This window comes from Lepus europaeus, chromosome 13 (genome assembly GCF_033115175.1).
Source record: "Lepus europaeus isolate LE1 chromosome 13, mLepTim1.pri, whole genome shotgun sequence".
NCBI lineage: Eukaryota > Metazoa > Chordata > Mammalia > Lagomorpha > Leporidae > Lepus > Lepus europaeus.
This window is the reverse complement of record NC_084839.1, coordinates 76,928,418-76,944,933: the sequence shown is the minus strand read 5'-3', so window position 1 is coordinate 76,944,933 and position 16,516 is coordinate 76,928,418. Positions and strand designations below refer to the sequence as shown.

Sequence of the window (16,516 nt, the reverse complement as noted above, 5' to 3'; positions counted from 1 at the left end):
CTGAAGGGAGGAGAGAACTTCCACTTTGACTATGACCCTGTCGGAATAAGATTGAAGTCAGCGAACCCTAAAGGCTTCCATAGCCTTGGCAACTCATGACTAGAGCCTAGGGAGATTACTGACACCATAAACAAGAGTGTCAAATTGTTAAGTCAGCAACAGAAATCACTGTGTACTTACGTCTCATGTGGGATCTGTCCTTAATGTGTTGTCCAAAGTGAAGTAATGCTATAACAAGTACTGAAACAGTATTTTTATACTTTGTGTTTCTGTGTGGGTGCAAACTGATGAAATCTTTACTTAGTATATACTGAATCGATCTTCTGTATATAAAGATAGTTGAAAATAAAAAAAAACAACTTGGTTTTAAATTGGACATTGCATAGAAAATTAATCAAGTTTTTTAAAAAAAATATCATGTAGGATCTCTGTCCTTAATGTGCTGTACATTGTGATTTAATGCTATAACTAGTACTCCAACAGTATTTTTCACTTTGTGTTGCTATGTGGGTACAAACTGTTGCAATCTTTACTTAATATATACTAAACTGATCTTCTGTATATAAGGAGAATTGAAAATGAATCCTGATGTGAATGGAAGGGGAGAGGGAGTGGGAAAGGGGAGGGTTGCGGGTGGGAGGGAAGTTATGGGGGGGGGGAAGCCATTGTAATCCATAAGCTGTACTTTGGAAATTTATATTCATTAAATAAAAGTTTAAAAAAAAAGAAAATGAATCTTGATGAAGAATGGGATGGGAGAGAGAGTGGGAGATGGGATGGTTGTGGGTGGGAGGATGGTTATGGGGGGAAAAAGCCAGTATAATCCAAAAGTTGTACTTTGGAAATTTTTATGAAATCAAAAAACAAATTTATTGAGATAAAATATAACATAAAATCTGTACATCTGATGAGTTTTGACAAAGGCTTAAAACTGCATAACTATCAACATTATTGAGATTATATTAAGTATTTCTCTGAATTCAAATATATTTCCCTCTTGTACCTTCCAGTCAACATCATTCTATCCATGGCTCAAGAGAATTCTTGAAGTGCTTTCTCTTACTAAATATTAGATTGTCTTTTATTGGCTTTTTCTCAGTATAAAATAGTGTTCCCTTGGGGCTGCCACTGTGGTATAGAAAGTTAAGTCTGCCTGTGGCACCAGCATATCAAATGGGCAGCCATTCATGTCTTAGCTGCTCCGCCTCCAATCCAGTTTTCTGCTTATGGCCTGGGAAACCTGTTGAAGATGATCTAAGTGTTTGTGTCCCTGCATCCACATGGGAGACTCAGAAGAAGCTCCTGGCTCCTGATTTCGGATTGGCCCAGCTCTGGTTGTTGTGGCTATTTGGGGAGTGAATCAGCAGGTGGAATGCCTTTCTGACTGTAACTCTACCTTTCAAATAAACAAATAAAATCTTTAAAATAAAGTGTTTTATCTTTAATATATAATTTTTCTTACTCAGAAAAGGAGTACTGAGATTCATTTATGTGCCTTGTCTATCACTGTATCATTTAGTTTTATTACTGAGTACAAGCTTATAGGGATATACAAAAATTTGTTTATCCTTTCAACTATGTTACATCTGGAATTTTTATAGTAAATTTATATAAATATGCTATGAACATTAATGCCCAATCTCTGTGAGAGCATATTGCTTTTTTATCTAATTTAAATCCATAAGAATAGAATTGCTAGATCATATAAGTGATGTTTAATTTCACAACAGACTGCAAAAATATTATCTAACATGATTTTATCTTCTATAACATTATGTGAAATTGTTAGTCTTTCACTTTATTCATTCTACTGTGAATATTCTCAAAACTCATATAGATTAATTTCTACTTCTTGAATAAACTACATTTGAACAAGCATGGTTGTCATTTGTACTGCTAGATTTCATTTTCTAATGTTTTGTTAATTGTTTTAAAATGTGCATTTATAAGTATTATCTTGAGTTTTGTTTGTTCTAGTTGTGGATTTGCTTGATTTTCCTTATATTTTACTTTTTTCAAAAAACATTGTATTGAATACAATATACATACCAAGAAATGCACATTAGTAGACAAATAAGTTTTTTGTCATCCGATAACACTCAACCAACACTGAATTAAGAACAAAACATTACTAGTATACCAGAAGTCCTTGCTATCTCCTGTACCTCGATTTCATTTTGGGTTAACTTGGAAAAGAAGAGTATACTGTCATTTACATGGTATGATCAATGAAGCGATATTTACAACTATATCTCAAGTTATATGACAAGCACACTATTTTTATCTCTCTCTACATTAACTACTATAAATAAGAGAAAACATGTATTCATCTTGTTGGCTCTGGGCTTATTTCACCTACATAATGATCTAAGTTGCATCTACTTTGTTGCAAATGTCAGGATTTCACTCTTTTTGTGACTATGTATGGTTATATCATGTATGTATATGTGTGTGTGTGTATATATATATATATATATATATAATGATATAAATATACCTTTGTATATCACATTTTCTTGATCCAGTCACCAGTTAATGGGCATCTAGTTTAGTGGGATAGCTGCTTCATATGTATCTATTTTAGTTTTCTGAGGAAACTTCATATTATCTATAATTGTTATACTACTTTGAATTTCCACCAACAGTGTATTAGGGTATGTTTTTCTCCACATCTTCATCAGCAAGTGTTAATTTTGGATTTTTGGATAACAGCATTTCTAATGAGTTGAGGTACAACTTCACTGTGGTTTTTATTTACATTTCCCTGATGATTAGTGATCCTCAGCATTTTTTCATGCATTTGTTGGCCATTTGTTTTACCCTTTGAAAAATGTTTATATCTTGTGCCCATTGCTTAACTGGATTTTTGTTGTGTTGTTATTGAGTTACTATAGTCTGTTATATATTCTTGATACTAATCCTTTATCAAATGTATAGCTTTTAAACATTTAGTCCTATTCTCTGGGTTGCCACTTCACTTTGTTACTTATTTCCTTTGCTGCACAGAAGTTTCTTAGCATGAGGTAATCATTTCTCTATTTTTGCTTTTCTTGCCAATGTTTCTGGTGTCTTATACAAAAAAAGTCTTTGCATTTACCAATGCCTGGAATTTCCCCTATGTTTTCCTTTGGTAATTAGATGTTTTCACATCTGAGGTTTAGACAGTGGTTTTCAAGTTGCCCAGGTGATATGGACTTATCAAAATTGTGACCATATTACTCTTCATAATATTCCTTTAAACATAGTATTTGCAAGACACTTAGCCTCTTTCATTTCTATTGTTAGTGAGTTTCAGTTTCTCTTTTCTTTACTTGATCAGTCTAGCATGAGGTTTATTAATTGCACTGATCTTTTCTAAAAATTAGTTTTTGAGCCACTGGTTCCTGTTATTGTATTATTTTTACTGAGTTATGTTTTTATCATTATTAATTCCTTAATTGTATTTACTTTGGTTTTAATTTGACTTTATGTTCAAGAATCTTAAGGTAGGAGCACAGACCATTCTATGTAATTCTTTCTTTTTAAAAAGAGTATTTAAAGTTATAAATTTCATTCTCATTAGTGCTTTGTCATCACTGCAGATTATATTTTCTTTGATTTTCATTTTGCTTCTGTTATGTGTATTTTAAAATTTGATATGTTGACAAACATAAAATTTCTTAAAGAATTCTGCCCATGATCCTGATCTTTTTCATTTTGTATATAGTATTCTATAAATATCAATTAATTTTAACTGGTGGATCTTTTGATACAAGTCTACTTTCCTTCTTAAAATTAATTGTACCAATTGTAATTAAATTTAATTATAATTGAAATCAGGTAATTAAAATTGTTCATGTAAATTGTATATTCAAATATCATTAATTTGCTTAATTATAATGCTAACTACTTGGAAATGTTGAAATTTAAAAATATAATTGTTAATGTTCTTCATTCCCATTTCTGATATGTTAGTATATGTTTCTTGGGTTTGGAACTGATCTGATCTACAACTTTATGTATACAGATTTGGATTTTTAATTTTCAAAAATTATTTTTTTCATTAAAATATATTTCTTGGAGGTGGCACAACAGGTTAAGCTGCTGACTGCAATGCTGGCATCCCAAAATTGTACCCATTCAAGTCCTGGCTGCTCCTCTTTTAATTCAGCTCACTGCTAAAGCACATGGGTAAGCAGCAGAAAATGGCCAAAGTTTTTAGGCTGCTACACCCAGATGAGAGACTCAGAGTTCAGACTCCTAGCTTGGACATAACCCAGCCCTACCCACTGTAACCATTGGGAAATGAACCAGTAGATAGAAAATGCATCTCTCTCCCTACCTCCCATCTCTCTCTCCCTCTCCCTTCCTCCCTCTCCTTCTGTACCTCTGCCTTTCAAATAAAAAAACCTCCAAAAAAATCTTTCTTTTACAAGTTATTCTTTCTTTCCCTGAATTCTAATGCATAATATTAAATATCAGCCTTACCTTCTTTATAATGAACACTGCATGGTATATATTTTTATATTCATTTATTTTATACATGTGCTAGGCTAAATAATGCCCCCTGAAAATATATCCAACATATGGAACCAAATATTTGGAATCTGTAAATATGGCATTTTGCCTGATAAAAGGGACTTTGTATATGTGACTGTATTAAGAACACAAAATTTGGGAAATCATCCTGAATTAAACCAATGTGATTTCAAAACTCTGTAAGAGAGACATAAAACTAAATTCAGAAAAATGTTTCATTATTAAATCACATATTGAATTGATGTGCTTCACTGAGGAATTAAAAGATGATGAAAAAGTAATAGAAAAAAGACACAGAAAATTGGAAACATCTTCCATGTTTACAGATTGGAATACTTAATGTCATCAAAGCATACATACTACCCAAAGCAATTTACAGATTCAGTGCAATACCAGTCAAAATACCAATGACATTCTTTGCAGATCTAGAAAAGAAATACTAAAATTCATATGGAAAAACAAGATACCATGAATAGCTAAAGCAATCTCATACAACAAAAACAAAGCTGGAAGCATCACAATATCAGATTTCAAGTCATACTGCAAGGTAGTTATAATCAAAACAGACTAGTACTGACAAAACAGGAAGGAAAGAAGGGAGGGAGGGAGGGGGAGAGGGGAGGGGAAGAAGAGGAAGAGGATGAGGAAGAGGAAGAGAAAGAAAAGCAGAGGTGTAGACCAATGGAACAGAATTAAGAACTCCAGAAACCAATCCACACAATAACCACCAACTTATCTTTAATAAAGGAGCTAAAATCAATCCCTGGAACAAGAATAGTCTCTTTAACAAATAGTCCTTGGAAAACAATCTATATATGCAGAAGTGTGAAGCAGGACCCCTACCTTGTACTTTACACAAAAATCCACTCAAAATGGATCAAGTATATAAGTCTATGACCTGTTAGTAACAAATTATTAGAAAACATTGGGAAAATACTGCAAGACATTGGTATAGCAAAGACTTCTTGGAAAAGACTCCAGGAGCACAGGCAGTCAAAGCCAAAATTAGCAATTGGATTAAATAAAGATGAGAAGATTCTGCACTGCAAAGGAAATATCAAAGTCAAGAGGCAACCAAAAGAATGAGAAAAAATATCTGCAAACTATGCCACTGATAATATTCAGGATCTATAAAGAGCTCAAAAGCTCAACAACAACAAAACAATCCACTTAAAAAATGGGCAAAGGACTTGAACATGTATTTTTTTGAGAGAAGAAAATGAAATGTCCAGCAGACACATGAAAAAATGTTCAGGATGACTAGCAACCAGGGAAATGCAAACCAAAACCACAATGATATTTCATTTAACCCCAGTTAGTATGGCTCTCATATAGAAATCAATAGACAATAAATACTGGAGAGGATGTTGGGGGAAAGGTACCGAAATCAACTGCTAATCAAGTAGAACCATAATCAAGTACAGCCATGGTGGAAGAGAGAATTGGGATAACTCAGAAATCTGAAAACAGATCTACCACACAACCCAGCAATCCCACTCCTGGGAATTTACCCAAGGGAAATGAAATCAGTAGCTGAAAAGTTTTCTATACCCCATGGTCACTGTAGCTCAATTCATAACAGTTAAGATATGGAATCAACCCAGATGTTCATCAACTAATAACTGCATAAAGAAATTATATACATACACACACACACACACACGCGTTATAGAATAGTACTCAGTCACAAAGAAGAATTAAATCCTATTTTTTACAACAAAAAGGATACAGCTAGCAATTACTATACTAAGTGAAATAAGCCAGTCCAAAAAAGATAGATACAGGGTGGTGCTGTGGCATAGCAGGCTGGAGCGCTGACATCCCATATGGGTACTGGTTCAAGTCCTGGATGCTTCACTTCTGACTCAGTTCTCTGCAAATGGCCTGGGAAAACAGTGGAAGATGGCCCAAGTGATTGGGCCCCTGTACCTGTGTGGGAGACCTGGAGGAAGCTCCTGGCTCCTGACTTTGGATCAGCCCAGCTCCAGCCATTGCAGCCATTTGGGGAGTGAACCAATGACAGAAGACCTTTCTCTCTGTCTCTTCCTCCCTCTCTCTGTAGCTCTACCTCTCAAATAAATAAATCTTCAAGAAAGATAGATGCCTATGTTTTCCCTGATATGTGGTAATTAATAGAGTACTTAAAATGTAATGAATTGGAGTGAAACTGATATTTTCAGATTCAATGACTATTTAGAGCCCTTCTCTCTACTTCTGAGGAACTATTTTTTTTTTCCTTCATACTATTTGTTGAACTCTTTACTTAGCATAAGATTAGATTAATGAGTATAAAGTAAATGGAAAATAGATCATTGCAAAAATTAAGAGTGAGAATAGGAGAGAAAAGACTCAGGAGGATGGGAGCACAGGTGGGAGGGACAGTGGGGTGGAAAGTACCACTATTTTCCTAAATATTTATATATGAAATACAAAAAAATTTGTATACCTTAAACTTTTTTAAAAAGGTAACTAATAATTTTTTTTAAAAATCACAATAACTCCAGTTTAAAGCTTTAAAATTATTTTTTCTTAATTTAAGGGGATGTTTTAAGTACTAATCTCTCTGTGACAAAGAAATATTTATCTGAACATAATCCAAAAAAGAGAAAGGAATAGAGGTGGACTTTAGTAGTTTGATACAACAAATGCCAAAAAATTTCTTAAATGAAACTCAAAAAAATAAATTGGTAATTATATTTGGAAATACTTACATAATTGAAAATAGCTAAGAGAAAGAATTGAATGTTCTCATCACAAAGAAATGATAAATGTTTGACACAATATATAAATGCATCAAATCATCCTATGTACTATAAAATGTTTAATAATAATTAAAGAAATTTGATGGCATTAGCATTAATTACTTTCATTCAATGGTTTGATAGTGTTAGTTCAAATTAAATTCTTTCATTCCATACAGTGAGCATATTAAAAGAAGTTCCAGAAAATATGTTTATACTTATTTTGTTTTAAAATTTATTTATTTATTTGAAACATTGAAATAGAGAATGAAGGGGGGGGGGAGAGAGAGAGAGAGAGAGAGAGAAAGAATATCTTTCTTTTGTAGTTGACTCCCGAAATGGCCACAACAGCCAAGGCTGTGCCAAGCAGAAGCCAGGAGCTAGGAACACCAATCAGGTCTCTCCCATGTGGCAGGGGCCCAAGGACTTGGGCCATGTTATTGTGCCTTTCTGAGCACATTAGTGGGGAGTTAGGTTAGAAGCAGAGCAGCAAGGAATTGGATAGGTACTCTGATATGGGATGCTGGTGTCACATTCAGTGGCTTAACCCACTGGTCCGTACTACCAGTCCAGATTTGCATTTCTTAGTCTGGCATATAGAAAACATCTAAAAATATAAAGATCTTCAAATGAAAAAGAAAAATGAAAGAATATCAAAAGACGATATCAAACAGAAGGTAAAACCTTAAGATATATGAAAAGTAACAAGGTTAAAGGGCATCTGAAAATGAGCACAGAATCAGGGTCAGGGGATGCTTCCATTACCAAGGCCTATTTTTCCTAATAAGGTCGTGTACTTTAGAAATTTGGTGTAGTCAAAAGGTGGCAGGGATATGTACAGTAGAGAGCATAGGCAGTTTAGAATGTTTGTAAGTGTCACCATTCTGGAGAGCAACCTGGTACTAATTAGTCAAACATTTTGTGTCTGCATCTGCTTGCCAAAAAATTTCTCATAAGGCTCCAAAAGTGAATGTATGCAAGGACAGATACCAAGTTGGATTCTGCTCTGAAGGTGAGGGAATTTTGAATGCAACATAATGTGCAATTTGGATGCACATCATGCAATTTTAGTCAATGATTAGAATACTGGACTGCATTACACACAGAAAAGCAGATTGAAATCACAAGAACAATCTCCAATGTGAAAGTAAAACACAGAATACAGCACAAAAATCATTGAAATAAAATACATGCCAGTGCTGCAATGTGGTGTGTAAATCCTCCATCTGCAGTACCAGCATGTCGGTTCAAGTCCCGGCTTCTCTACTTCTAACCCAGCCCCCTGCAAATGAGCCTAGGGAAACAGTGCAGGAAGATGGCTTTAGTACTTGGGTCCCTTCGGAGACCTGGAAGAAAATCCTGGCTCCTGGTTTCAGATTGACCTAACTCCGGCTATTATGACCATTTGAGGAATAAAGCAGCAGATTGAAGATTCTCTCTCTCTCTCTCTCTTCTAATAAATAAATTTTTAAATATATATATATATATAGTTAATAACATTGTATGCTTATAAGCTATACAAAAATGTATATAAATTTAAAAACATTATAATAGTTGCCTTTACAATGAGATGAAGAAGGGAATGTGAATCAAATGCTACTATAAAGCAACATGTCTCCACAGCCTTTGTATCGAAGTTGATCACTTATCCTACTTCTAACCAGTGAGGTCACTGGAAGAGCTTCTGAAAAGGAGGTAGAGTAAACTAATACTTACTGTCGTCAATCTCACTGACCAGAATGCAGATAAAATTCTTGGAGTTTAACAGCAATATTTTTTTTGTCTTTACTTGAAAAATTATGAAGAAAATTGCAAAACCATGTATTATCTTTGGGCAGCTGAACTAAAAGAAACAACTACCAACCTCCAAAAATCCTGTTGCTTTTTGACTATAGCAAACACAATCCTTTCTGGAAATAATACTGAACCAGGATATGCTGAGGTCCTTGTTATGGAGCATAAGCCCAGGATAACGATATAGGAAGAACCAGAATTGGTGATTTCTATTATTTCATTTCATCAAATGATTGTGCACTGTGGTGAAAAGCATATAACTTTTGATACATAAATTATAATGTTAAGTCTCTTCCGTCTTAATTACTAGTTATGTAGCCCACTGATATGAACATTTTTTACTTCAATGTCTCTATCTGTAATACTGGAAAAAAGTTATAGACTAAAATATTTAATAGAGATAATGCATATAAATATCCAGCATTTATTTTTGTATTAAATTTTACTTTCTCTCCTTTTGGACAAATAACTTTAGTTGTATCAGGGACAATTAAAAAGCAAAAGTAACCATTTTCCTCTGCACCTGAAAAGGTGGCTCAGGTCAGGTATCTAAGTTAGGATTAGGGCTGATAGTGATGCACTGATCCTTTTCAAATCACACTATAGATGTTAAATCACCATATGTCATCACAGATGGCAGACTAGCAGGAGGGAGCTATGATATTTCAGAGGACAAAACAGAGTCAAAAATGCTTTAAAAGGTTAACAAGAGGGCCGTAAGATGCAATCCAACATGATTACATATAAAACATTTTGATTTGTGTTTTTAAAAGAAATCATACAGCACTGCAAAAAAGAAATTTATTTCAAAAGTTTTGACAGAAAAGGACATTTTTTTACTAAGCTCAACATTACTTTTTTAAAAGATTTATTTATTGATTTGAAAGTCAGAGTTACACAGAGAGAAATAGAGCATAGAGAGAGAGAGAGGTCTTTCACCCACTGGTTCACTCCCCAATTGGCCACAATGGTCGGAGCTGCACCAATCTGAAGCCAGGAGTCAGGAGCTTCTTCCTGGTCTCCCATGTGGGTGCAGGGCCCCAAGGCCTGGGGCCATCTTCTACTGCTTTCCCATGCCACAGTAGAGAGCTGGATCAGAAGTGGAGCAGCCAGGAACGGAACCAGTGCCCATATGGGATGCCAGCTCTGCAGGTGGCAGCTTTACCTGCTATGCCACAGCGCCGGCCCCTCAACATTACTTTAAAACAATAAAACCATGCAGAAGGTGACAATGAGTGCAAAGTGCTTAATACAACTTATATGTCTGTCTTTTTCTTGGCTCCAGTGGTCTTATAAAATAACAATAAATTAAATGCATAAATATAAATGATGCAAGAGTAAGATTATGTGTGAATGAGAACTTTCTACCAATTTATGGACAAAGTAGGTCCAGGAAGCCAGAGCTTCATCTCCATAGGTGACAACCATTTTAGATGGTTCAGCCTCTCTGGATTTGCCTAGCAGAATAAAAAAAAAATGTTGCACAAGGGGAAGGGGGCAGAAGGGCAGCCATAAACATGGGTTTGTTTGAGAGGCTGAATATTGAGTTACCCTGCCAGTTCCATCCCTATATTCTTACCTTACTGCCACCAATTTCCTTCTCATTCCTCAAGTGATAAGAGACCAACAACATTTTAAAAATTATTTACTTATTTGATAGAATTACAGAGAGGGAGGTGAGAGAGAGAGAGAGAGAGAGAGAGAGAGAGAGAGAGAGAGAGAGAGAGACCGAGACCTTCTATCTGCCATTTTGTTCCTCCAGGTGGTCTCAATGTCCAGAGAGGGTCTAGGCCAAAGTCAGGAGCCAGGAGCTTCATCCAAGTATCTCACGTGGTGCAGGGGCCCAATCACTTGGCCATCTTTGGCTGATTTTACCAGAACATTATCAGGGAGCAGGATCAGAAGTGGAGCAACTGGGACGCTAATAGATAACCACGTGCAATGACAGTGTTGCAGACAATGGATTTATGCTTTGCATAATACCTTGCAATGCCACAATGCCAGCCCCATAGCACACAACATTTTAATATCATACATGAGAAATTAAGGGCTAGTATTTGAGGACAGTAACATATGCTGAAAATAAATAGAACTGGTCTGATGGTTTTCTGAGACCTGAGAGTTAGGGCAGTGTTTGCATCCAGGGGCTGCTCTGGGTGGCTCTAAGGCAGTCACCATGCCACAAAATGAACATATTGCGTTACACAGTGTGTGTAATTGTATTGTTTGGATTACCATGAGAAAGAGAAAAGGAGAGTCTGGAGGCTCATAAATGTTCAAAGAAAGCAGAGAAGATGGTTGGTGTGAAGGCTAAACTTTACCATAAGCAGTGCCATGCTGAGAAAAATACACATGGATAAGGCTATCAAGCTGCAAGAGGTGAGAAGCACCAAACAATGATGAAAAGATTCCCAAAGTAGCAATACCTGCCTACATGCTGGACAGAGAGGGACGTCCCCAAGATAAATTACTTTTCAAGAAGGTTAAACAAAAACGAAAAGAGAAAGCTGGAAAATGGTGAAGTCTGTCTACCTAAAATGCAAGTCCAGGGAGAAACAGAAAGTATTAAAAGTTGTTTAAAACAGAATAAAAAACACAAGGGTGGTTTAAAAAGTCTCCTTCATTGGAAATGGCTTTAGAAGAAAACTACTTAAGGATAAATGATTCATTAGGCCAATGACCTTACATTTAAAAAGGTTCATATGTAGGGTCCTGCACTGTGGTGTAGTGGCAAACCCACAACCTACACTGTCGGCATCTCATATGGACACTGGTTCGTATCCCAGCTGCTCCACTTTAGATCCAGCACTAGGTGGATCTACTGAGGTGCCTGGGAAAGCAATGGAATCCTTGGGCTCCTGCACCCATGTGAGAGACCCAAAAGAAGCTCCTGGCTTTGACTTGGCCCATCTCCGGCCACTGAAGCCATTTGAGGAGCGAAACAGTGGAAGACAGACCTCTCTCTCTCTCTCTCTCTCTCTCTCTCTCTCTCTCTCTCTCTCCCTCCCTCCCTCCCTCCCTCCCTCCCTCTCTCCCTCCCTCCATGTCTCTGTCTCTGTCTCTGGCTCTCCTTCTCTGTAACTTTGAATTTCAAATAAATGACTGCTTTTTTTAAAAAAATATTTATTTATTTACTTGAAAGGCAGAGTTACAGAGTGGCAGAGACAGAGGCAGAGAGAGAGAGAGGTCTTCCGTCTGCTGGTTCACTCCCCAGATGGCCGCAATGGCCAGAGCTGTACCATTCCAAAGCCAGGAGCCAGGAACCAGGAGCTTCTTCTGGGTCTCCCATGTGGGTGCAGGGGTCCAAGGACTTGAGCCATCTTGTACTGCTTTCCCAGGCAGCAGCAGAGAGCTGGATCAGGAGAAGAACAGCCAGGATTGAAACTTGGGCCCATATGTGATGCTGGCAATCCAGGCAGTGGCTTTACTTGCTATGCCACAGCGCCAACCCCCCACCCCCAATAAATAACTCTTTAAAAATAATAAAAGTAAAAAAGGCCCATGTAGCACATCCATAAATGAAAGCCCCTTTTTATCTGCCAATAATTGGTATATAAAAGAATCTATCACCCCATTATACAGAATTTCAGGTGTTTGACCAGAGGTACTGTCATGAATTGAATGTGAGTTCAGTTAAACCTTGTGACACAAGGAAGCAAGGTTCTATGGGGGAAATATGCCAAGGCTACTAACAACTCTGACAATGATAAATGCATTTGTGTCTATTAGCAATTTCTATAAGTAACTTCTAATCATTATTAAAGACTACAAACTAAATGTGAAAAATTATATTACTGTGATATTTCTGAATATTACCAATAGTGTTACATATCTCAAGTCTTCAAGAGAACTATTTATTAATTTTTAAAATAATATTAAAATGGCTGACTTTTACAGAAAAAAATAAAGGAGAGCTGCTGTAGAGAGTTTTGTACTCCTAGACAAAGATAGCCCCATGATAGAATTTTACAGTTCTCAGCTTAAAGATGAAAACTCTGCTTTTGACTTTGAAATGAATATTTCTAGCTTCAAACCTGATATAATCCAAGAAAATATGGTAAAATTCCCCAGTGATGGAAGTGTTTTGAAAAAATATATTATTTTATGGAAAATATAATATAAACATGTAGTTATCCTATAATTAAGTCATGCCATATTAAAATTATATATTTTGTTAAAAATCTGATGATTTATAAATTATGAAATTTATAATTCATAAATTATGAAATTTAGAAAATATTTATATGTTCTAAAAGTTACAATAATGAAGAAAAACTTACAAATCCCATGCCCATGATTAAAACAAACAAAAAATACCAAGAAAACAGTACTAGAGTTCTGTCTCCAGTAATGGTAGACTAACTAAAACCACCTTAGTATTTCTACAAATAAAATTTATAAAACCATGCAAAACATTAAAGTTAGCACTTCAGCCGGCGCCGCGGCTCACTAGGCTAATCCTCCGCCTTGCGGCGCCGGAACACCGGGTTCTAGTCCCGGTCGGGGCACCGGATTCTGTCCTGGTTGCCCCTCTTCCAGGCCAGCTCTCTGCTGTGGCCCGGGAGTGCAGTGGAGGATGGCCCAAGTGCTTGGGCCCTGCACCCCATGGGAGACCAGGAGAAGCACCTGGCTCCTGCCACCGGATCAGCGCAGTGCGCAGGTCGCAGCGCGCCAGCCGCGGCGGCCATTGGAGGGTGAACCAACGACAAAAGGAACACCTTTCTCTCTGTCTCTCTCTCTCTCACTGTCCACTCTGCCTGTCAAAAATAAAAATAAAAATAAATAAATAAATAAATAAAATTAGCATTTCAAGGTATTGGAAACTTGTTAAAAGGGGGCAAAAACTGGAAGGCACTTGATACCTACTTGAGGGTAAACAATGACTGTGGATTGTGTTCTGTGATTTTTCTCCCAGAGCTACTCCAATCTACGTGGTTTGGGTGGCAAGAAATCAGTTATGTGTTTGCTGTCTACCTGCTCAATGAAATAGAGGCCAGTGCTGGAGCATCCAGATGACTTGGAAAGCAAAAAAATTGTATTTCAGACAACAAAATGGTAAAGAATATTTAGTCTCAAGATCTGTGTCTAAACTTTGCTGAAAAACCTATACACTCATGGAAAAGACCCCCAATTTTTGAGAAACATGAAAACTAAAAAACTGTAAATACAAGTACTCCAGAGTACAGAGAGAAATATTTCTAGATTAATTTCACCCATGTTTAAAATAGCAAAATCAAAAATTTCCAAAACTTAACATTCCTAATGTGACGTGCACAATAAAAAACATTAGGAATACATACAGACAAAAACTTGTGACCTATATTTAACAAAACAGTCAAAAGCCATTGACACAGGAATGACCGAGATATAATAGCAAAAATGTTAATGTTGGTGTCATTAATATTTTCCTAGAACTCAGAAAAGTTTTGAAATCTAGAATGAAGAAAATATTTTTTGAAAGCATCTGAAGGAAGGTAAGCACATTATATCCAGGGGAACAAAAATGAAAACATCAGCTGATTTAAAAAAAAAAAACATATAAAAGACAGAATCACATGATCTACTCATAATTAGTCTAAAATACAGGTTTTTTTTCATAGAAGTTTAAAACATATTGGTAGTTACCAAAGACTAGGGAGAAAAGTTTTAAGGGAAGATTGGGGAAAGGTTGATTGATGGGTAGTATTAGGTTATAATCAGATAGGAGAAAGCTGTTCTATATTTCCACTGCACAGCATGGTGACTATACATAAAGTTAATGCAATGTATAGTTTCCTACCAAAATAAAACACCCTAGAAGATAGGACACTAGATGTTTTTACCAAAATGAAATGTTAAATGCTTGAAAGGATAAATGAATTTATCTGATTGAACATGATGCATAAATGCAATGAAACATCATATACTATATCACAGATATGTACAATTTAAATAAATAAACAGAATAAAAATATTACCTTATAACCAAGAGAATGAAAATTCTTTATAGACTAGAGAGGAAAAACAAAACAATTTTAACTCAAAATTCCAAATCAAACAACACTATCTTTCATTTGAGGAAGAAATAAAGCATTCTTATTGACAAGCAAAATTAGTAAATTGTGCAACCAGAGGAACTGCACAGCAAATCAGAGTAAACTGATGATTAAAGCTAAAGAGAAATAATAGCAGAACAAAATTTTTATATATGAATTGAAGAGGAGCACAATGAAAAACACATATAATACAGTGTTCTTGGTTTCTAATGCATGTAAATTTTACACATGAAAATACTTGTATAAAAAACAAAGACAACTGATTCAATCTATATCTTTTAAATATTTATTTTATTTATTTGAAAGACAAAGTTACAGAGAGAGGTAAAGACAGAGAGAGAGTTCTTCCATCTGCTGGTTCACTCCCCAGGTGACCACAATGGCCAGAGCTGCACCGATCCGAAGCCAGGAGCCAGGAGCTTCTTCCGGGTCTCCTACATGGGTGCAGGGGCCCAAGGACTTAGGCCATCTTCTACTGCTTTCTCAGGCCATAGCAGAGAGCTGGATTGGAAGAGGAGCAGCCAGGACTAGAACCGGCGCCCATATGGAACGCTGGCACTGCAGACCAGGGCTTTAACCCGCTGTGCCACAGCACCGGCCCCCTGAATCTATCTATATCACGGATCCTGTACTTTCTGGAATAGGTTATAAGTAATATGGTAAAAATTCATTTTAGATATCTAAAAATACAATGCATTTAAAAAAAAAAACCCTGAAACAAACAATAGAAGATATATACTGGAACAGTCAAAACAAGAGAAAATTAAAATCAAAATAGTCCCTTTTAGGTACTAGTTCATGTACCAGCTACTCCTCTTCTGATCCAGCTCTCTGCTGTGGTCTTGAAAAGCAGTCAACTATGGCCCAAGAGCTTGGGCCCTGCAGCCACATAGGAGACCCAGAAGAAGCTCCTGGCTTCTGGCTTTGGATCAGCCCAGCTCTAGCCATTGAGACCATTTGGGGAGTGAGCCAGAAGATGGAAGAAAATTTCTGTCTTTCCCTCTCTGTGTCTCTCAACCTCTCAAAAAAAAGTAATCTTTTTTAAAAAATTAGAAATTATAATTTTCTAGAGAATTTACCTAATAGCATGTCAAAGGACATAAAACAAAACTCAGAACTAAATAATATTAGAGGTAAATCCAAAAATACACTTGAATATTTCAAAACACCTCACCAGAATCAACAATTAGATAATATGTAGTAAAAATATAAAAGACATAAACACTCTCAACATTACTCAATATTGTTGTATAGAATATTACATTTAACCATTCCATAATATATTGTATTCTCAAGTGCTTGTATGGTATTAAGCAGAACAGATCATATACATGGAAAATGACTCAATAATATCAAAGATAGAAATATTACAAAGCATTCGCTTTGAAAATAATGATAATTAGTAATCATAACAATATTGTGAAACAT

At 35.9% G+C, this 16,516-nt stretch overlaps 1 pseudogene; it reads left to right on the top strand.

Annotated features, from left to right (window-relative positions):
* LOC133772377 (ribosome biogenesis protein NSA2 homolog) overlaps window positions 1-12,798 on the top strand; it is a 54,248-nt pseudogene extending 41,450 nt beyond the window's left edge.
* Window positions 12,799-16,516: the final 3,718 nt, after the last annotated feature.